At 34.9% G+C, this 24,820-nt stretch overlaps 1 protein-coding gene across 12 annotated transcripts in view; it reads right to left on the reverse strand.

The window, feature by feature from the left end:
• The window catches only part of Clock (clock circadian regulator), a 111,869-nt gene extending 89,082 nt beyond the window's left edge, over positions 1-22,787 (reverse strand). For 8 of the 12 annotated variants that reach the window (XM_048784503.1, XM_048784506.1, XM_048784505.1 and 5 more), the window contains exons 1-3: positions 22,632-22,787; positions 22,335-22,412; positions 4,764-5,057 (exon numbers count right to left, since the gene is read on the reverse strand). The gene's annotated coding sequence lies outside the window, so the exon portion shown is untranslated. The remainder of the gene's footprint in view (positions 1-4,763; positions 5,058-22,334; positions 22,413-22,631) is intronic. The other 4 variants (XM_048784504.1, XM_048784498.1, XM_048784502.1 and 1 more) reach the window with 1 other exon arrangement.
• Between the last annotated feature and the right edge of the window lie 2,033 nt (positions 22,788-24,820).

The following is a 24,820-nucleotide window of genomic DNA, read 5'->3' on the forward strand; positions in this document are numbered from 1 at the left end:
TTTTTTTTTAGAGAGAGAGAGAGAGAGAGAGAGAGAGAGAGAGAGAATTTTTTAATATTTATTTTTTAGTTTTTGGTGGACACAACATCTTTGTATGTGGTGCTGAGGATTGAACCCGGGCCGCACGCATGCCAGGCGAGCGCGCTACGGCTTGAGCCACATCCCCAGCCCCTGATACTCTTTTAATTGGTATATTTAGGTCACTGACATTTAAAGTGACCACTGATATAGTTTAATTAATACCCAGTATATTTGTGACTGTTTTTTGTTTCCCCTCTTCTTGTTCCTATTTTTTTTTCTTTCAACTCTTTTTCTGCATATGTGGCTTCAATTGAACATTTCATATTCCACTTTCCTTTCTTAGCATAACAATTATCCTTTTAAAATAATTTTTACTCTTTCAGTGGTTGTCTTGAGAGTTTTTAACATACATTTACAACTACTCCAAGTCCACTTCCAAATAACATTATACAATCTTGTGGTTAGAGCAAATACCTTACAAAGTGCAAGTAATTCTAATTCTTCTCTCCTATTCCTTGTATCATTCCCATTATTCATTTCACTTATGTATAAGCACATGTATATTATATGTACATAAACACAATCAAATACCTTGTGGGTAATACTGAACAAACCTTTCTGCTACATAAATTAAGAATAAAATGTTTCTATTTTCCCTTCACCTATTCCTTCTCTGACAGTCCTATAGATCCTCGTTTCTGACCTATACAATTTTCATTCTTTCTAAAGAACATTTTAAGCTTAGCATGGTGGTACATGACAATAATCCCAGCTACCTGGGTGGCTGGGGCAGGAGGATCACAAGTTCAAGGCCAATCTAGACAACTTAGCAAGACTCTGTCTGAAAATAAAAAATAAAAAGGGATGGGAATGTAGCTCAGTGGTACACACCAGTGGTTCGAACCACAGTACTCCAGCCACCAGTAACAAAAAAGAAAAAGAAAAACTTCCTTTAACATTTCTTACAATGTTGGCCTACTATCAACAAATTCATTCAACCTCTATTCAATCAAGAAAATCTTTATTTTTCCTTCATATTTAAGGAATAATTTTGCAAGGTACAAAGCTAAGGGGTTAGTAGAATTTTTCTCTCAACACTTGAAATATTTCAATTGTTTTTTTTTTTTTTTTTGTCTGAATGTTATCTGAGAAAATGTTAAATGTAATTCTTATCTTTATAGGTAAGGTGTTTTTGCCCTCTTTGTCTTCTCAGAATTTTCCTTTTTTTTTTTTGGAGCTACAGGTTGAACCCAGGTGTGCTTAACCATTGAGCCATATCCCCAGGCCTTTTTTAATTTTGAGATAGAGCCTCACTAAATTGCTTAAAGCTTGCTCAATTGCCCAGGCTCGCTTCGAACATGAACAGGCAATCCTACTTTAGCCTCACAGGTAGCTGGAATCACAGGTGTGTGACACCAGGCCTGGCCTGCTGGAGTTTTTATCAAAGTCAATTTAACAAGATCTGGTTCCAAAATAAAAATTTTTAAAAGGGCAGAGGATGCAGCTCGGTGGTATAGCATGCTTACCTGACACGTGCAAGGCTCTGGGCTTAATCCTCAGTACAATTAAATACACACATACAGTTTAAGGTTTGCTTAAATAGTTTCTCCCAAGGACAGATTAAGAACACATTAATCTAGCATATTTCAAAATGTTACTTTTCCTCTCCCCATGCCAGACCCATGAGGGGATTTTCTCTAATATTTATCATGACAACCTGATCAAGGTTTGGAGGTAATATTCAGAAAAATAGGATCACCCTGCAACTATGAACTCACTAAGTTTTTGTCCCTCAGACTTGTCCATAACAAACCATTTAGCAAAAGTCAAAAACTGCCTAAGTTTTCCCAGTGTAGCACTGATTCTCACAGAGGTTTTGTTCAAGAGTTCCTGTTTTGATAAGCTGTGATTTCCTGTTCTTTTTGTCTTTCCAATTTTGGGAACAGCAGTTTGTCATGTGACTTTAATTTTCTTAGTGTCCTAAGATTAGCTGATTTCTTAGTTGGTTCAGCTTTTTACATGTCATAATGAAGAAGTAATTTCTAAACGCCTTAACATGCCTGACTGGAAACCAGTTATTTCTATTAACATTCAGTTCTACTAAAGATGAAACTGGAGAAATTCCTTACTCTTTCATTCATTCACTATGATAGACTCTACACAGGCTTTAAGCTTAGCATGATGGTAAATGACAATAATCCCAATAGGAAACTATATCACATTCTTGCTGTCCTTCAGTTTTAGTCATTAAAATACAATGAAGATGACTCAGCCACAAAGAAGAATGAAATAACGGCATTTGCCAGTAAATGGATGGAACTGGAGAATACCATGCTAAGTGAAATAAGCCAATCCCAAAAAAAATCAAAGGCCAAATGTTCTCTCTGGTATGTGGAAGCTAACCCAAAACAAGGGAGGGTGGAGAGGAAAAGAACAAAATCCATTCCCTTTTGTCTAAAAGTGTTTTGAATGAAGGAAGAGCCAACCACCACATGGAACAAAATCTGATGCAACAGAAGAAAATAACCTGAAGGGGAATGGATCATGAATTAAAAATATATATACACACTTGTTAAAGGAGAAGAAAGAAAAAGCTGCTACACTGAAAATACTAAGACTGGGAAAAACTAGACATAAAATCAGCAAGCATACAGAAGAATTTAACAATTCTACCAGACAAAAAAATCTAAACACTTATAAAACACTTATAATAACCACAAAATAGGAGAACATACTTTCTTTTCAACTTATGTCATATAATCAAGTATATCATACAGAACATATACCAACATAAACCATATCCTGGACTGTAAGACAACCCTCAAAAAATTTTTAAGAACTGAAATTATAAAGAGTTCTCTAATATAATTCAAAACAATGGAATTACAGTAAGGATCATTAACAAAGATAATAAGAAACTCTAACAGCACATTTCTAAATAATCCATAGGTCAAAGAGGAAGTCTCAAAGGAAAATGAAAATAAAAAAACAAAATGTGTGGGACACAGCAACACTGATTGAAATTTATTCACTAAATAAGAGAGAAATTATCAAAAAATCTAAGCTCTCACACAAAGAAACTAAAAAATAGTAAACTAAACCCAAAGCAAGAAAAAGATAATAATAAAGAACAGAAAAAAAATGAAATTTGAAATCAAAAAGTAACAGAAAAATGAACAAAAGAAAAATCAATGTTCTTGTTTTTTGGTGGAGGTCAATAAAACTAACAAATTTCTAACAAGACTGTCAAAAACAAAAAAGGAGAATATACTATCAATAAGAGCAATTAAATAGGGACTATCAATATAGACCCCACAGATAAAGAATAAAAAGGGAAAACGATAAACAACTATATACACAAAATTAACATGTTAGATGAAATGGACCAATGCCTTGATACATATAAACACATACTATTGCAGTTTAGCCAATATAAAATATATCATTTGAACTACCCCATAATCATTAACCTATTAAAGTCCTAAGATTTCAGTTCTGTAAATATTTCAATGAAACTTGCACGAGTGCATTAAATATATTAAAAGTTATAATCTAGAAGTTATACATTCTTTATTATCATTAAAAATGAAAATACAGGGCTGGGGTTGTGGCTCAGTGGTAGAGCACTTGCTTATCTAGCATGTGTGAGGCACTGGGTTAGATTCTCAGCATCACATATCAATTTTTTTAAAAATGAAAATAGATTGTTCTATAAATAGAGCACTGGAACAACACAGTACCTTTTACTACATTTAGAAGCCATTCTATAAATAGAACATCGGGCAAATAAATATCCTTTCACACTTCACGCAGTATGTAAAAACCAGGTCAACAATTAATTTTGATGGAAAGGAGCAAATTACTTCAAACATAGGGTTACATTATTGACAATATGTTGGTGGTTTCACATAACAGAATTTGTTCTGTCATCATCATTGTTCTTGCAATTCAGGAGCATGGCTGCTCAGGTTAAATCTGATATCACTGTGGGAGTAGTAGGTCTGGAAGTATTACATTTTTTTCCTCCTGATGGTTTCTGACTGCATCATTTTAAGTATACTAACTGCATCATTTTAGGCATACTCTACGGAAATACAACAAACTCATGAGATCTTGTCTTTGTTCACAAATGTTTGAATAATCCATGCACTTATGATACACACACCAATTATTCAAGTGAATAAAGTGAATCAGTTTTTAGCTTTAATAAAAGGGGGCTATTAGAAACAAACCAAATGTATTCATTCTCACCACCATTACCTTTGGTTAAGGTACACTGACTTTACTCTATTTCTCTATAATTGAACTTTGCCAAATGATCACACTATATTGTTTTTAATCCAATAGTGACACATTTTAAAATCTATCCATTTTAAAATAAGAATTTCATTATTTGTGTCAAATCTGTAACCATATGAACCTCAGACCTGTTTTTTCATCAATGTTGTTGGTTTCAGCAGGTAATTGTCTAGTCTGTTTCCTTAGTGGTGCCTGTAGCCTAGAATCCAATATTTCACAGGTGTAACAAGTCATAACCAAAGAATAGATTGTTGGAAAAAACAGAGTATGATTGTGGATTCTCTACTACTTCGAGCCTATGTAGAATTACCTTACTCCCAAGCAAAGAATTATCAATGGGTTCTTCTCAAGCACTTTTCCCACAATATAAGTCAAAGTTAAGCAATATCCTGATACTTCACATAGTGCCCAGAATTTAAAACCACATCTTACTAAGAGCTTACCTCTTATAAACTGTTTCAGCAAACTGGGTCCATGATATCTGATAACCATTTCATCCACTGTCAAACATTCTTCAAAGATACCAAATTTCATGCATGACTTTTGTATCTTATTTATTAGAAGATGAATTTTAAAACCTTTATCTTCAACATTCTCTTGCCATTCATTATTGTTGCAAAAATGTATGGTACTTTTCAGCTCCTGGAAACGATTTCTTGACACTGCATTTTTGATGCATATACCCAAATCTTCATCATTTGACCAGTACCTTCTTATGGAGGGTAGCTTACGATAACCTGAAAACATAAGAATTCCTAAAAATGTTTTTAACATCTATACTACGTACTTCAAATTTATTCTTACTTTCTGAATAGTGGACATTGACCATTTCCGGTATCAACAGTTCTTCAAAAATCTCCATCAAGCTATAATGTGCCAATGAATTCCTCATTTTCCCTAAGCAGTCAAAAATAAGTGCTTTCTCTAAAATACTCTTTCTCTTTGCAGGGAAATGGATGGCATTAGAGCAGATTATGCTAAGTGAAGCTAGCCAATCCCTAAAAAACAAATGCCAAATGTCTTCTTTGATATAAGGAGAGTAACTAAGAACAGAGTAGGGAGGAAGAGCATGAGAAGAAGATTAACATTAAACAGGGATGAGAGGTGGGAGGGAAAGGGAGAGAGAAGGGAAATTGCATGGAAATGGAAGGAGACCCTCAGGGTTATACAAAATTACATACAAGAGGAAGTGAGGGGAAAGGGAAAAATAATACAAGGGGGAGAAATGAATGACAGAAGAGGGGGTAGAGAGAGAAGAGGGGAGGGGAGGGGAGGGGAGGGGGGATAGTAGAGGATAGGAAAGGCAGCAGAATACAACAGACACTAGTAGGGCAATATGTAAATCAATGGACGTGTAACTGATGTGATTCTGCAATCTGCATACGGGGTAAAAATGGGAGTTCATAACCCACTTGAATCAAAGTGTGAAATATGATATATCAAGAACTATGTAATGTTTTGAACAACCAACAATAAAAATTAAAAAAAAAATCCTCAAAAAATAAAAATAAAATAAATAAATAAAATACTCTTTCTTTCACTTTTTGGTACTAGGGATTGAACCCAGGGGTGCTCATTATCACTGAAGTATATCCCCAACCCCCTTTATTTTGAGGCAGGGTCTCACTAAGTTCCCAGACTGATCTTGAACTTGAGATCCTTCTGCCTCATTCTTCAAAGTTGGAAATATAGTCTTGGACCACCATACTCAGCTCTGATATATTCTTTAGAGTAAGAAAACATAGGTCATACTTGTCAATTAAGAAAAAAAAAGTAATAACACATTAAAGTTTGTCAGCCAGCAGTGCGGCATACTACTATACATTGTCCCAGTGTACTATTTATAGGACAGCTATGTTTGAACATTGATATTTGAAACACAGGGCATTCCTCAAAATAGAAATAACAAGCATAGTACTAGAAAATACTTTCATAAATGCAATTCTTATATTACATATCAGTTATGTACATATATTTTGTTAAACTGAACAGTAGTAACTTTTACAGTATTGTTTATACAATTTTCACAATGAATTCTAAAAATATCTTCAAACACTCTAGTCATTTACTTTTACTATTCTCAAAAGTACAGAAATCCCAAAACATAATTAAAGTTCCTAAAAATGATATATTTGTTGTTCAATTTAAGTTTTTAATAGGTGTTACACACCTGGGACAATAGAACAAAGTGGGATAAAGAAACTGAAAAAAAAAAAAAAGAAAAAGAAAGAAATCTCTTTCCCAATTGGTTTCACTGTAGCACCTTATCAAACATTTAAAGAAATAATATTGGTGCTACACAATGCTTCTAGAAAATACAAGAGATGAAAAATTATCAAATATTAACCTTAAATCACAAACAGAAAAAGTTTGAACCAAACAAAAACAAGACCCAAATGATAGTCTTCATGAGTTTAAACAGAAAACAAAAAAAGCAACATATAAAAAGAATTTTAAATTATAACTTTAGGCAGTTTATTCTAGGGATACAAGGAAGATTCAATATTCAAAAATCAACTATGAGTTTAAAAAACATAAAAAATAAATTTGTATTCAATGCACATTAACAGCTTAATATCTATCAACTTATACAGAAAAAGAATTTGACAAAATTCAACACCCATTCATTAACAAAACTATCAAAAACCTTGGAAGAAAGGGGAACTTCCTCAACTATATAGCTAACATGAAAAAATGAAAAAACATTAAATGTTTTCCTTCTAAAACTGAAAACGGCAGAGATGTCTGCTCCCACACTGCTATTCAACAAAGTACTAGAAGTTCTATCCAGGGCAACAAAGAATAAAAGGCATACTGAAAGGAAGAGAACAAATAAAGCTGTCACTTTTTGCGAATGTCAAGTTAGTCTACATACAGTCCTAAGGAATCAACAAAATGCAAAAGCAAAATCCAAAACAATACTTATTAGCTACAACTAATAAATTAGGTTTAGCAAGGTAACAATATATAATTTCAACATATAAAAATCAATAGTATTTCTGTATATTAGAAATGAACATACACAAGTACAATTTAAAACACAACACCAAATACTTGGCTACCATCTCTCAAAAACACCAAATATTAACAACAAACCTAATAAAACATACATGGGACTTCTAGATTAAAAGATTTTATAAAACACAGAAAAAAAGAGCTAAATTTTATGCAAGTTTAACACAATTCCTGTAGACAGGATTATTCTAAAGTTTATATGGAAAGACAAAGAAACTAGAATAACTAATCCCAATTTTGAAAAAGATTCAAACATAAGGAAATCACTGATTTCATGATTACGTAACTACATTTAGACGCTATGGGACTGGCAGAGGGAAACACAAATGGATCGCTCAAACAGAATGAGCCCAACACAAGTACAGCCAATAGAGTTTTTACAAATGTGCAAAAGCAATCGAATGGAGAAAGGCTATCTTTTCAACAAATAGTACTAAAGCAAATAAAGGAACCTGACCTAAACTTCAAACCTTATTGTATAAATCAACTCATCGTGGATTTAAATGCATAAAGTTTTGGAGGAAAAAAAGATGAAATTTTTTAAGACCTAGAACTTGATGAAGAGTTCTCAAACTTCAAAAACATGAGGCACAAAAGAACAAAAATTGATAAACCAAACTTCATCAAAATTCTAAAATTTTACTGTAAGACTCTATTTAAGAGGATGAAAGGACCAGCTACAGATTGGGAAAAAATACCTTAAAATCACATATTTGACAGAGGAGTCACATTTAGAATATATTAAGAACTCTCAAAACTCAACAGTAAGAACCAAATAATCCAATTAGCAAATGGGCAAAAGACATGAAGAAACATTTTATAGAAGAGGAGAAAGGGATGGTATATAAGAATTTGAAAAGATGTTCAATATCAGCAACCATGAGGTTGTGTAGTTGTGTAGTTCGAGTTCATACAAAATAAGACTACATGAACTCAAACTACACAACTAGAAGAGAAAATAGAATTCTAAATGTTGATGAAGATGCAAAGAAACTGGATTGCTCCTTCACTGCTGCAAATGTAAAATGGTTCATCTGGAAAATCTTTTAACGGTTTCTTGAAAATCTAAATATATACTTCCCAGATAATCCAACAATTACACTTCTGGCATTTATCCCAGAGGTATGAAAACTGTGTTTAAACAAAAATATACACATGGCTGTCCATAGAAGATTTAGATGTAATATGAAAAACCAGGAAGAACAAATGTATCCTACAATAGATGGTTAAATGAACTGTGATACATCCACACCACTGAACACTATCAGCAATAAAAAGGAACTCAGGTTACTGGGAACAACATGGATGATTCTCCAGGTCACTATAGTGAGTGAAAAAAAAAAAACAATTTTTAAAAAATCATATACTATACGATTCTATTTATGAACCATTCTTGAAATGACAATATAGAGATAGAGAACAGATTAGTGACTAACAGCACCTAGGGATTTGGGGGAAAGAATATGTGGTAGTAGACTGGTTCTGTCCTTGGCAGTGGTAGTTACACAAACCTACAATGAGGAACTAGAAGGTTTTGATATTATACTATAGATATGTAACATATAAATAATGAGAAAATCAAGTGAGGGATATACAGGATCTTTGAAAATTCTTGTGAATCCATAATTATATAAGGAAGTACATAAATTTTTCAAAATCTTGGGGGACACATTAAGAAAAAAACATCAACAACAAAATGAAGACAGGGAAAGCTGATGGCTTCCAGACTTCTTTATCACTATCTTACTGTTACTTAAAAAAAAAAAAAAAAAAAGTTGAGTTAAAGCACAAGATACTCTAACTATAAAAATGTTAGGTATTGCTTGAGTTTGAAGATACTGATGAGTCACGCACTCTAGGTATAGACTTCTCAAAGCACCCTGGTCAGCTTTAGCATACTTCAATAGGCTACCAGTGAGAGGATAAATTGGTCCAAACTATATGGTCCACAAATATATCAATACCCTAACAAAGTTGCAAATGTTTACCCTCTGGTCCAGCAATATAGTTATGTCCAGCATTTTTTAAATGAAACAGAATACGAAAAGGAAGCAACTGAGTACAGGATGCCTAGTAATGGTATTGTTTCAGATATCTGCAGACAGTATTGTTTCAGATGTTTATGAGTACACATATGTATACTGGATGAGAATGCAGAGTTTTTTGGTGGTATTAACAACTGAACTCAGGGCCTCCCACATGCTAGGTAAGCTCTCTATCCCTGAGCTACTTCCCCAGCCCATATAAAATAAATTTCTTACTATAGGTTGCCATCAAAGAAGCTTAGAAGCTGCCATTTCAGCTTCAAAAAGAAAACCTGAGGCAAAGGTGAAATGCTGACACTGAGAAGGGAGCATATAATGCCAGACTAGGAGGAGAGTGTGATCTGGGCATGGTGGCACACACCTATAATCCAAGTTACTTGAGAGACTAAGGAAGAAAGGTCACAAATATAAGTCAACTTGGGCAACTTAGCCAGACTCTCTCAAAAGAAAAGAGTTGGGGATGTGGATCAGTGGTAGAATGCTTGCCTAGAATCCATGAGGACCTGGGTTTGATCCCCAGCCCTGCCCACACCCGCAAAAAAGAGAGCAAGTCGGAGAGGTAATTAATTGGCATACTCAGAACATATATTCAAATTCCCATCATCTTTCCCCTTTTCCTCATGAAATTGTTAGTTGTTTCTAATTGTTAGCTGTTTGCTGTAGGTTAGCGCCTATAGCAAACTTGTCAATGAAGACTTTTCAGTCTTCTCAACTTAAAATTGTAACCCTGCTCGAATGAACTAAATGTCTGTTTCACCCCAAAATACACATGGTGAAATCTTAATCCTCAAAGCAATGGTATTAGGAGATGGGCTCGTGGGAGGTAATTAAAATGAGGCTGGCATCCTTATGAATGGGACTAGTGTCCTTATAAAAGAGATCCCAGAAAGCTCTCTAGACCCATTTTGGTCATTGGACACAGAGAAGATGGCTGTCAAGGAAGCAGGCTTTTTACCAAACATCAACTCTATTATCACCTTATCTTGCACTTTCTTCTCTCCAGAACTGTATGAAATGTTTGTTGTTTAAGCCACGTAGTCTGTTGGTATTTTTGTTACAGCAACTCAGAATGATTAAGACACCAGTCCTCTCCCCAATACACTCATATATTCCAGTTCCTGACACCTTGATTTGGTTTTCTCCTCAGTGCTAATGCCTATGAAGCATATATTTAACTTGGTTTCTCAGTGCCTGGCTCTTCGCAGATGCTCAATAAGTACTTGTTAAAGAAAAAAAATCCACTATTGAAAGTATACTCAAAAACCATAAAGCATACTTGCGAGAAAATAAAGGCCTAAGTGAATAGAGAAGTATGCTGTATTCATGGATCAAGAATGGAGCAAATGAAACTTCCATACATTGCTGAAGGGAATGTGAAGTGGTACAGCCACTTCAGAGAACAGTGTGTCATTGTCTTATAAAGTTAGACACAATTATCAAGAAAATCAGTAAATCTATTTGCCCAAATGAAATGAAAATACATGTCCACAAATGCTTGGAAGTTTCGTTCATACTAGTTAAAACCTAGAAAGCAACACAAATGTCCATTAACTGATAACTGGATAATCAAATTGTACCATATTCCATATAATAGAAAGGTGTTCAGCAATAAAGAGACAACTATTAACATAAGATCATTAAGTGAAAGACAGACCTAGAAGGCCACCTGCTGCCTTTCGTTTATGTTGCAGTACAGAAAAGTCGAAACTGCACTAAAAGGGATTAGTGGTTGCCAGGGAAGAGAGAACTTTTCCAGGTGATAAAAATTTTCTGTTTTGAGATATGATAAATTGTGGTATAAAGGTGTATTAAGAATTGTAATGCAAAAATAAATAAATAAATTATTTTTTTTAAAGTTCCATCCATTTTCCTGGAAAAAAAATTCTGTTTTTTGGTCATGGTGGTAGTAATAAGAAAGTGTGTATAGTTATCAAACTCAACCCATATACTTCAGTTGGGTACATTTTAAGATACGTAATGATATTTTAATGGAGCCAATTTTTAAAAACTATACATCAAAAACTAAAATCCAACAACATAGTACCTAAATAACACTATATAAAACAAAATAATTCATAACAATTGACTATTTTGTGCACTTTTAAAAATAGGAAGTTATTCATATCAAGGTAAGAAGGACAGCTCACAGCAGACTATTCTTGCTAGGAACAACTTGAAAAGCAAAATGAATTATTTTTTTAAAATCACATTTTTTAAGATTGTAGAGAGCTGTAGAAGCCATGGGGACAAAAAAGCTTGAAACTCAAGAGAGGGAATCTTTTAAAGATGTTCAGATAATCAGCATTTGTCTTATTTATTTTTTAATGGTGGGTATTTTCTGATTGTGGGCTGTTAGGTTTAAATATGAAGTGTCCCCCAAAAGCTCACGGGGAGAAAATGCAAGAATTTACAGAGGTAAAATGATTAGACTCTATGAGGTACAACCTGATCAGTGTATTAATCCATTGATATGGATTAACTAGGCACTAACCATAGGCAGGTAGGATGTGGCTGGAGAAAATAGGTCACTGGGGGTGTGCATTTGGGGTTTATATTTTGTCCCTGGTGAGTGGAGCTCTTTCTTTGCCTCCTGGTTGTCATCTCAGCTACTTTCCTTCACCATGCCCTTTTACCATGATATTCTGCCACACATGGGGGCCAGAGCTATGCAATCAGCTGACCATGAACTGAACCTCTGAAATTGTGAGCCAAAATAAACTCTTCCTCCTAAAAGTTGTTCTTGTCAGGTCTTTTGGTCACAGTGACACAAAACAGACTAAAACATGGGCTCAGGTCAGAGGCTGATAGTTTAGTTTTAGTCTGTGCAGAATATTTCTGCTGAGGAATAGAGAAGCTAGGAGAGCTTCTGATATTTAAGCAGGGCCGGACTATTAAAATTAGGAGACTGAAAGAATTTTAAGTTCACAGTCATTATTTTCCTCAGGACATTTGCTTAATTTTAAAACTATACAAGGGCTAGCATGGTGGTGTGCACCTGTATTCCCAGCTACTTGGGAGGCTAAGGCAAGAGGATTATGAGTTCAGGATCAGCCCAGGCAACCTAGTAAGACCCTGTCTCTTACAAACATTTTTAAGGGGGTTTGGAGGTGAGCAGCTCAGTTATAGAGCTCATGTTTGCTTGATCCCTAGCAGTACAAACAAAACAAAAATTGTACAAGAGGCTGAATAGTTAACTGAAAAACTTTGAAAAGCATAGTGAAATTAACCACCTTTGTATTATTAAAAGCATAAAGACCGTCAAATTTTAAATTGAAAGCCCTGGAATGTAACATCTTGAACAAGCACAAATAAAAGGTAGAGTAACATCAAACTACTAAAATAGCAACCCAGCCTCCTTGTAATTTAAGGTGATCAGCTTCCCTATTTCATCTGCCTAGAAGAAAAGGTAAATATACTCTAGCAGAAATACCATGTCTGTCGTTCATTCAAAAAGAATAAAGCATAAATAAAATAACCAACTTGGCTTAACTGACATTTATAAAACATTCCACCCAACAAGAACAGAATACATGTTCTTTTCTATTGCATTAGAAACATTTACCAAGACAGGCCATATTCTGGGCTATAAAATAAATGTCAATAAATTTAAAAGAATCTCATGCAATGGAATTAAAGTAACAGATCTCTGTAAAAGTCCTCACATATTCATAAACTAAATAACACACTTACAAATAATTCACAGATCTAAGAAAACAGCCCAGTAGCACAGTGGTGTGTATCTGTAGTCCCAGCTACTAAGGAGGTAAAAAAGGGAGGAGGGCAGGATCTCTGAGGCCTTGGAAATAGAAAGACCTTGGAAATAGAAAGACCCCCAACTCAAAAAGACAGGGGTGGGGCCGGGAGGGATTCTTAAGTATCTTAAACTGAAAATGAAACAATATATCAAAACTTGTGAACAGTTGGAATAAGGATTGAAGCATGTTTACATTAAAAAGGAAAAGAAGGTCACAAATCAATGCCCTCAGCTTCCATCTTAAGATACTGGGGAGGGACAAATTAACCCCCCCAAAAGCTGAAGAAAGCAAATAATAAAGATCAGAATAGCCAGGCATTGTGGGGCACTCCTGTAATACCAGGCACTCATGAGGTTGAGGTAGGATAATGACAAGTGTGAGATCAGTCTGGGCACTCAGCATGACCCCGTCTCAAAATAAAAGATGATAAATACTGGGGATGTACCTCAATGGTAGAGCAGTCCTGGGTTCAATCCCCATTACAACAAAAAAATAGTAACAATTTTAAGAGAGTAGAAATAAGGAAATTAAAAAACTAGAGGAAGTCAGTTAAACTAAAAGCTAACTCTGAGAATTTCAATAAAATAAATCTCTAGCCAGACTGATAAAAGAGAAAAAGAAGACCCGAATCACCTGTAACAAGAGTAATATTAAATCTCTACAGGTAATACATAAATGAGACTATTTTCTATAAATATTAAAAGAAAAACGACAGAATATTATAAACAACTTTATGCAAGTAAATTCAGTGACTTCAATGAAATGGACAAGTTCCTTAAAAATCTTGACAGGCTTTTAAGACACAATCATACAACACATGACCAATAACCAGCAAAGACACAATAGAAGCGACCGATGATGATGGGGATGATGAAATTAATAGGCAAGCATTTAGATAACTATAACTAGTATGTTCAAGGGAATTTAAAAATCTATAAAGTAGAATCAAGTGAAGTTTCTAGAACTCAAAAAATTACACTGTAAAATTAAGACCACAATATATTGATTTAAATAAAAGAGAAGACAATTTTGGAATACTGGACAATAGGCCAATAGAAGATATCAAAACTGAAATATAGAAATTAAAACAAAATTTTTGGAGACAAGTAGAATATGGTAACTAGAAAAATGCATTACAATTAAACCCCCCCAAAAGAAGTAACATTTAGAAAGGTAATAACAGAATTTTCCAAACTAGAAAGCATTAAGCTACAGATTTTAAAAACTAATATATTGCAACATACTTATAAAAGAAAAGCACACCTCAATACATAATATCCAAAGTGCAATAAAACTAAGAAAGTTTCAAAAGTAGCCAAAAAAACACCAGACACACTATTCCCCACAGTAATATTGCTGACACATTACTCTCAACAAGATAGGTAGCTAATTTCAAGGGGAAACAAGGAAGCCAGAAAGCAAGGAGACATTTTTAAAAGGCTGAAAGTTAATTACCATTTTATAAATTTATATCTAGTGAAAATATCCTTCAAATAAAGAGCACTGGAAAAGGTAAATATGAGCAAAAACTGTCCAAAACCCATATTAATAGTATCTGGGAGTTTAATATGTGTATAAATAAAATGCAGAAAACTAACAATGCAAAAAAGTTGGAACAGGGGCTGGGGATGTGGCTCAAGCGGTAGCGTGCTCGCCTGGCATGCGTGCAGCCCAGGTTCGATCCTCAGCACCACATACAAACAAAGATGTTGTGTCCACCAAAAACTAAAAAATAGATATTAAAAAAAATTCTCTCTAAAATTGGAACAGAAATTAAAGAAGAACTGGAATCACTGGGAAGTGTAAAGGTAGTAATTTGTATTACATTATTAAGGATTCTTGACTTTATCTCTGGAATAATCACTAAAGATAAACTAAAAATATGTAACAAGTTAATAAAATGAAAAAATTGAATAAAATAATTTGATTGTGACACAAAAGGAAGCAAAAAAGAAAAATAAAAATTCAAAACAGATAAAAGCTATTTTCAAGAGAAAATAGATATGACCTTAAAGTTAATGGCAGGTAGCAGGGAATGTATGGGGTAAGCAAAATTGTTCTTCATGGCCAGGGAAGTGAGAAAGAGGAAGAGACTAAGGTCCCATAATATCCTTTATGGGCACACCCATAATAACCTCAAGACCTTCCTAAGCCCCACCAATTCCCAAGACCACTGCCCTGGGGAGCACATCTTTACCACACAGACCTTTGGGGAACATGCAGATCCAAACAATTACATTAATATTTCTTTTATTTCTCTTCTTCCTTATATAATTTTTGCATTTCTAGTGGAACTATCTGATAAGTTGCAAAATAAAATTTAAGTCCTACCTTTTTTCATTTTAATTTGTAGGGATGTTTTTCCTAAATAACTTCTAATTATCTCAATGAAAATTTACTTTTAAACATAGGCGACAACCAGTCATCAATTTGTGAATCAAAACTTTACTTGCCAAAGCTTTTTTAAAGAAAAATGCAATACTATTTATCTTGGAAACATGTTCTAGTGACACTTTTATTATTCTTAATTACATAAAAAGGTCATGTTCCCCCAAGCTCACTATGTAAAAATAAACTCTAAACAACTTATTGGCAAGAAAAAAAGAAAAGAGTACGGTTGGTACACACTATGAAAATAACAGAAATAGTGAATAAATATTTGTTTTTAAGTTATTTCCATTGTTATATTATTTAATTCACATAATACTATGAACTTCACACAATCTCATGAATTAATATTATCTTCACTTTTTTTTTTTTTTGGAGGCAGGATCTCACTGTGTGCCAGGGCTAGTCTCAAACTCATGAACTCAAGTTTTCTTTCCATCTCAGACTCTTAAGTCCTAGGACTACAGATCTCATCATTGTGACCAGCTACTCTACTCTTAATTAAGAAACAGAGGTACAAGAGCTGACATAATTTGTGCCTGGTCATATACCCAATATTTGGTAGAAACAAGATCTGAATGCCAAACAGGTTAGTTACAGAACAGGGCACTCTTAACCACTACAACATACTATAAATATAAGTAAGCAAAACACCTTGTTAAAGTAGTTTGTAGACTTTGCTATCAAATTTCAGGTATTAAATAAGAAGCAGCTCTATTCAGAATAAAACCAAGTATTTTAACAATCTAGTCAGTCACTTAGAGAAAACATACATCTAAAAACTTCCCAGTTTCTTGATAAAAGCTTTTAAAAGGGCAGTGACTATCAAAAATAATATTTATTAAAGCATTTGAAAGTGTACAATTCCCAAATTAGACAACCCATTACAACTATTGTATTTATCTTTAAGATCGTATCTATTTCCTCTTGAAAAGAATTTAGGGTAACAGTCTTCTTAATTTAAACTGTAAGATGTAGTATTCATTAATATTTATGTCTAGGAGTTGAATGAAATGTCAAGCTCTCCTATGAAAAACTAATGTCCACTATGTGAACAAAAAAGAACTATTCCTTGGTATTTATATTTTTTATTTAAGGAAGTGTTTTTGGACCAATAAAATTCTCCACTGAACTTAAGACTATTATAAGAAATGTTACAGATCAAATTTTAACTGGGCAGACTGCTTCACAGATTGCCATGCTACTTAGAAGGCTTGTATAAGAATATTAGTACCCAAATGATTTATACTGATGAAACACAAAGTTAATTTAATGCATTCAAAGCAAAAGATGTTTTAGAGAGAAAACATATCACAAAAATCTTGGATTAGGGGCTGGGGATGTAGCTCAATGGTAAAGCACTTGCCTAGCATGCTCCAGGTCCTGGGTTCAATTCCCTGTAAAACACACACACACACACACACACACACACAATATCTTGGATTCACTTCATTATTGTGGGTCATTAGTAGATAATTTATTATATACTTAAGGCATTTCCCCCCCCCCACCAATACACAAAATTTCAGCTAGGCAAACCTGTCCAGCAACTCAGGAGGCTGAGGAGTAAGATCACAAGTTTGAGTACAGCCTGGGCAACTTAAGAAGACCATGTTCAAAACAAAACATAAAAAGGGGCTGGGGATGTAGCTCATTGGTAGTGCACCACTGGGTTCAATCCCCAGTACCATAAAAGAAAAATAAAAAATCATGTAGAAAAATAGTGACATGAAAATACGTTGATTAGGGGCTAGGATTGTGGCTCAGCAGTACAGTGCTCGTCTAGCACATGCAAGGCTCTGGGTTTGATCCTCAGCACCACATATAAATAAATAGATAAATAAATAAAATAAAGGTATTGTGTCCAACTACTTCTAAAAAATAAAAAATATACATTGATTAACAGTTAATAGAATAATTTGCACTATAGTGGATGCACTACAGGCCTGTACCATTCTGCATCTGTAACTGTATATATACTTACATAATGGCTCAACAAAATGCAATAAAGAAGATAGTCCAAAAGACTAACAATGGCTTCTCTTGATAAGATTTCCAATGATACTTTTAAAATTCAAACTGTGTTTTTTTAGTTTTTCCCAAGTTTTCTACTGGAATATACTATTCTTATAATTAAGGGAGGACATTAAGAAAGTCAACTATTTGCATGAAATCATATTTTAACATAAATAATAAATTCTTAGCTAGGTAAATATTTTAACCTTCATTGGTACAATTCCCATTTATGTGTGTTTTCTTTTTAATACAAAAACCTTTTTACATGAACCTGTATTTTCATTTTCCACTATTTGTAGTGAGAATTTAAATGTAAATTACTTGAGGAATTTTTGTCTTAATATTTGACCTTAGTTTTTGAAAAGCAAAAAGTAAATCGTATCCAACAGTGCAGACTTTAAAAATCAAAGACATTTCATAAAAATTTGCTTTTTATAAATGATTTTTCTCTGGAGACTTCTAAGTCTTAAAATAATAAGCAGAACTGGTGATGTAATTCAGTTTGCAGAGTGCTTGCCTAACATGCAGGAAAGCCCTGGATTCAAACTCTAGAACCACAAAAATAATAATAATAAGCAAAATTACTTCTCTATGAAATACACAAATAAAATAATAACTCGGTTAAACTATATTTATCAGAATGAGTTTAGGTAATTCAATATTTGCATAATAAAAAACACTGAGAAAAACAGGAATCTCTTCACTTAATTCATGGAAAATACACAGAGCAGGGCTATTAACAAATGGTGGTAAAAGAACCTATAAATATAAATGTCTGGGGCTGGGTTTGTGACTCAGTGGCAGAGCACTTGCCTGGCATGTGTCTGAGTTCGATCCTCAGCACCACATATAAATAAAAAAAATAAATAAATAAACGTACATCAACAACTAAAAAATATTTTTTAAAAATATATACATATATATGTATATATACACATATATCATATAGTTACACAGTCAATCAGAAAGGATAAATTTCTCTGACACTTGAAAGCATTCTACAAATTATTTATCTAATTCCATCCGGAATTTTAGACTCAGAAGAGGAGAAAATATAATGTCCGATGGTATAATGCCAACAAGAAACAATATTTCAAAAAATATTTTCACTTTATGTAACCACAAAAACTAGAAGGAAACAGACACATACAAAAAAAGTTTTGCTATAATGTGGAACTAATTTTCGCCCCATGATGATGTTTTTATTAAAATATTAACAGCAAATAAGCATCTTATTTGACATAGTACCAGAAGTAAAAATGTGAAGAGAAAATGATATAGGACAAAACAACTTTTTTTAAAATACTAACATTGCCTGACACATTTGATGATAGACAACAATTAACTGATAGCATTAGATTTCCCAATTTAATATTTCTAACAATTCTGAAATCTAAAGATTACAGACTAATATAATTAATGACCAAATAAAACAAGTGTCTCTTTCCAGTGGGAATGCTTTAAAAAAAAATACTATTAAAATAGCCACCAGTCTCACAGATACCTCCTATAATGTTGCAACTTAACTCCTTAACATCAAGAGCTAAGATATGAACTTTTTAAGTTTGTTCTATTCTTTCTTTCCTATTTAAAAGGTTGAGGTAGAATATTCTCCCTCAAAATCCACAAACAAATCAAAAGGCTGGCAATAATCTCAGCATTAAAAACTTTGTATTTTTAAATTTTTTTTATTAGCTGCTCAAGACAATACAATGATCTTTACATATCATACATTTGATTCAAATAGGGTATGAATTCTCATTTTTCCGAGTGTTTACAGATTTCAGGATCACACTGGTTATACATCCATGTGTATACATACAGCAATCCTAGTGTCAGTTGTATTCTGCTGCCCTCCCTATTCCCCCCTCTCCTCCCCTCCCCTCCCCTCACCTCTCTCTACCCATTCTACTGTGACACCTAACTCTCTTTTTTTTCCCTTCCCCCTCACACCATCATATATGTATTTTGTGTAACAATGAGGGTCTCCTTCCATCTTCGGTGCAATTCCCCTTCTCCCTCCCATTCCCTCCCACCTCTTACTTGTTTAATGGTAATCTTCTTCTCATGCTCTTCCTTCCTACTCTGTTTTGAGTCACCTCCCTTATATCAGAGAAGACATTTGGCATTTGTTTTTTAGGGACTGGCTAACTTCACTTAGCATAATCTGCTCTAGTGCCATCCATTTCCCTGCAAATGCCATGATTTTGTTTTTTTAGTGCTGAGTAATATTCCATTGTGTATAAATGCCACATTTTTTTTATCCATTCATCTATTGAAGAGCATTTGGGTTGGTTCCACAATCTAGCTATTTTGAATTGTGCTGCTATGAACACTGATGTAGCTGTGTCCCTATAGTATGCTTTTTAGGTCTTTTGGATATAGTCTGAGAAGGGGAATAGCTGGGTCAAATGGTGGTTCCATTCCCAGCTTTCCAAGGAATCTCCATACTGCCCTCCAAATTGGCTGCACCAATTTGCAATCCCACCAGCAATGTACAAGTGTACCTTTTTCTTCTAAAATATCTTTTCAAATTTTGTTTTACTATGAATGTGCATGCTCTTTAATCTTATTAGAATTAATCACTGAACTCAACTGTACTGCAGAGTCAATTGTACTGCACCTTTCTACGTACCCTACATAGTTGTAAGTAATAGTTTTAATATTTTGAATTTTCTGCAATCTCTATCACCTGAAAAGTTTCAAATAACTTGGAACTTCTTTGTAACTTGGTTTAAAAAAAAAAAAAACAAGAAGGAGGTAGGTTCTGTGAGAGTGGAAGGGTTGGGTACTATTTATCTGTTGTCAGTTAAGCATAAACCAAACTAAAGAAGTCCCTAAAAGTTGAACTCCAAAGAGTCCTATTAAAAAAAAAAAAAAAAATCATGGAATCTAAGTCTTCGTGCTGACTTCAGTCTACATGAGTTCAATCTATACAGATAAACCTCACATCAGTTTGATTTCCCTGCAAACTATAAATACCTCCAAACCGACTGGCCCCTCACCAGTAAAAAGATGAGTATCCTAAGGGGTTTATCACATATTAAACTTTCTGACATACTCCAGGTCATTTCCCTGTCCTGTAGTTAGGAAAGCCAAAAAAAAAAAAAAAAAAAAAAGTCCAGAATAGAGACAAACTAGCAGAACAAACCATGAACACACCAATTCAGTTTGCAAGATTAAAAAAGGATATATCTGTAAATAAAAAGAACTAGGATATATACCAAAAAGATAACAGTGATTGTTTCCAAAGAGAGATGTGAGACAGAAATGCAAACGTATAAAGAGGGTTTTTGCTTATTATAAATACACTATATTGTTTTAATTTTTCATAAGTGTCACTTCTGTAATTTTAAAAATCAAATTTTGAAATGTTATTTCATTTGTTAAAAAGATTGAAAAGATCTACATACATGGAGTTCAAATGAAAAGTGTCATTCTGTACTACTGTGGCTACTACCTAGCCTACAAAATAAAAAAGATCATTATTACTAAAGATGCACACAGCAACTGTTAAACCACCTCTATTAACTACTTTGACTATATAATATTAGGTCACAGAGAGAGTTTGAGTAGGCCCTCCCTAAAATTATATCCACTCTGACAACCCTGTTTTTCAGTCTTAACTTCATTAAAAAGGTGAGACTGACAAAACTAAAAAATCATTAACACAATGCTTAGAATGATTCATAGCCAACATAACACTGCTTCTCAGTTTTATTTCTCATAAGAAATAAATACGCATGTGTGTATATGCGAGCACACACACACTCTCACACATAAATTTATATTTCACTGCAATTCATGACTGATTTCCTTAAGGCAAAGAAAAGTTTCCCAACCTGAAAAGCACCCTAATTTAGACAATTAAATTTATTAACATTTTATTATCATTACAATGGAGTGTTCAAATTTTGAAGTCAATAAAAGCAAAACTTTATACAATTCTAACTCCTGAAAAAAGGGGTAACACAAACTATACTCTGAAGAAAGCAGCATAACTCAACTGTTGTGCCAAAGGTAAACATGGTTATTAATTACCTTAACAAGGCAAATCAACGTTTTTTTTGTCTCAGTTTTTTTATTTTAACACTAAGAAAAACCATATGGAAAATGGCCAAAATCACCATCAGTTAGGCAACAAAAACCACCTAAATTATTTCAAGGTGGAGTTTTGTTTAACCTGGTTTATTAGTCCATAATATAGTCCCAAAATTTTAAAACTCTAGACATACACATCTATATCCCACCCTTCCTATCATTATTAGTTTTCTGGTATCCTCCTAGTTACTCTATTAACAGGAGAACAAATGCAAGTTTAGGCTGTTATTACAACTCGCCCAACACATAAAAGAGCACAATGTTCTACAACTTGGTTTTTGGGTTTTGTTGTTGTTGCTTGTTTTTTGTTTTGTCAATTTTTTTTTTTTTTTTTTGCTCTATGACAAATTTTTGAGATCTTTCCACGTCAGTGCACAGAAAGTTTCCTCATTCTTTTTCCATAGTTGATTGTGACTAGTTCTACCACATTTTCAGTCTGCCTTCTTCAGGCTAACCTTTAATGACATTCTGTTCGGTCAAATACTTAACACAGGAATTAGTTTCCTTCCTAGAAGGAGATTTTAAAACAAACCAGATTTGAGGTGTCGTTTTGAGGGATGTTTCAGAAAAAGCCATTCATTCTATAAATCACATCTTTTTTAAAAGAATGTTGATTTCCAAACAGGTAGGAGGGGAGAAATAATTCCACAAGTCTGTCCGCTGATCACTTAAAGCAATCTTAAAGTGAAATTACCTTTACTTTGATTTGGGGGATCAGCGTACTAATCAAATCAAAATGACTGTAAAAGTTTCTTCTTGTGCTTTTCTTTCACTGCAAGAGAAAGAAAACATTTTTTTAAGAAAGCCTACTAAGCATGACATTCTAACAGCGAAAAACCACAGCCCGACTTATCTGTCATCTGCCAGGTCAGAGGCCACGGCTTTCATCTTTCAGGATTCTACCGTCTATTCTCAACAGAACGACTTCTACACCAAAGAAAAACACCCTCCCGAAAATACACTGCGGCTCTACGGGTCAGAGATTACACACCAGCGGCCGGAGCGCCGGGACCATCTCCAGGGAAGCCAGCTTCGCAGACGGAAAGGGATCCAGAAACTCCAGTCGCCGCGGCGAATCGGAGCTCGAGGCGCCCGTCAGGGCAGAAGGGAAGCCCGGCGCCGCGCCCTCCAGCCGCGCGCAGCTCAAGTCCNCTTTACCCGGCGCGTCTCGGTGCGCATGCGACTTGCCCCGTTAGACAGCGCGGAGCTGCGCCAAGGAATCCCGGGCGCCCGAGACTCCCTCGGGCCGTGAGTGTACGCGCTCTGCGGTCGCCGAAGGAAACCGGGATCTCCCGGCGCCCCCTTCCCTGAGCCTCCCGAGAGGGCACCGGTTATGGGAAGCCTGGGAGGCGGGACCGGGGAGCTTTAGCGGTAGGTCGGGGCTTCTTTGACTTTCACCATGGATGCTGGGCAAGGAGGTGAAGAAATAGCTTCCTGAAGGGTAAGAGATCCAGAGGCCAGAAAGGGGATGCTCTCTTCCTCGAAAAGCAGAGCTTTGCTGAGTCCAGGCTAGGCTTTTCCAGTGTTGGATGGACACGCCTCAGCACTCTGGTTTCCTCTCCTGGAGGTTGCGAAGATTCCTGGACCACCAGTGACCCTGGAGGCGCGCGTCTTCGAGTGCTTCTTACTGGCTGGTGGTTGGGCTGGGGAGACACGACCTGCACCTTCAGCCGCACCAGTGGGGCAAGAGGTCTGGATGTATTTGCTCATTTGCAGTTTCCCCGCTGGCCTTTTAGTGAAAACCAAGTGACAGTGTAATGGAAGACGTGGGTGCAGGGACGGGGAGGTGGACACGCAAAGAGGATGGACCAGGATCATAATTTGCTCTGTTTCTTTTTTGGTTAGAACAGCGTGTGAATATTTAAAGCTTACCTGGGGAAAGAGGTGAAATTACTTCCCCTGATGCTTGAAATACAATTGGTCCACGTGAAAAAAAGAACATCAGAGTTGAAGAACTTAATCCAGATCCCTGATCTTTCACCTGAGCATTTTTCTTTGGGAAGTGGAAAAGCATGATTTATTAATTACTCCATTTAGTAGAAGGAATTTTAATAGACGTTTCTGTTTGTTCCGCATTCACTCCCATTCTGATAATTTCATTTGGAGAAATATCCTCCCTCTACCCAGTCCATATGGTCTGGAAAGGACATCAGGGGGAAAGTATATTTGAGTTAATCTTGGATGTTACCTCTTTTCCAGTGGATCTGAATCTGGAAGAATAGAGGACTGGAGCCAGCTTTTCATGCATGATTAATGAGAAAGTACCCTGGGGCGGGGGCGGGGGTGGTGCAGATTCAAAGATGGATATTTGGCCTAAAGTCATGTTTGATGTCACGGAAACCATTGTAAACTAGGTTGCTCTGGAAATTTCAATTAAAATAATTCTTGGATGTGTTTTATTGCTAGAACCATGACAAGTTTTCTGTCACCCGCAATTAAGAGTCCTAATACTCTTAGGTAGCAAGAGAATAATACTGATGAAATAGGTTGCAGCCAGACAAGAGAATTTAAATGTTTCTAGGGTCTGATGTTTGGATTTTATCCTGAAGACAGTGATCACTCTTCATATTTCACATCCTCTAGTATACATATTTCAAAAATACCTTTGCCCTTTTGAGTGGCTTCATTGTCCTCTTAGTCACCAGAATCAAACTATGTTCATCTGACTCCTCCCTTTTTCATATTCTGTGTTTAATTATTTACAAGACCTGTTGATAATCTCATTTTTCTGCTCAGTCCTCTGCCAATGCTCATATATTTCCCATAGTTCAGTTCAAAACTCCTTTCTCCCCATATTCTTTCCCAGAAAAATGTTATTCCTGATGGTTTTTCCAACTTCCCCACTCCTGTTTCCATTAAACAAAAATACTGTCTCATGGTTTCATAGATCCTAAATTAATGTCCTCCAGCCTAAACACAATTTTTTGCGTAATTCAGATATTCTGTTCACTCCATGTATGCCTTGCTATCACTTAAACTAATCATTCCAACTCTTTTCAACTTCCCTGTTATTCTTTAATTTCTTCATCTGTAAAATGAGGATAATAAGTCCATCTCATGAGATAATTGGAAGAAGATGGGGGGGGCATGTATAATGATACCTGGCACATAAGAAATCCATTAAAGTGTTCACCATTTTTTTTAATCAATGATTTTTTTCTATAATTCCCTTATCTCCTT

The sequence above is a fragment of the Marmota marmota genome, unplaced genomic scaffold (assembly GCF_001458135.2).
Source record: "Marmota marmota marmota unplaced genomic scaffold, marMar, whole genome shotgun sequence".
Taxonomy (NCBI): Eukaryota; Metazoa; Chordata; class Mammalia; order Rodentia; family Sciuridae; genus Marmota; species Marmota marmota.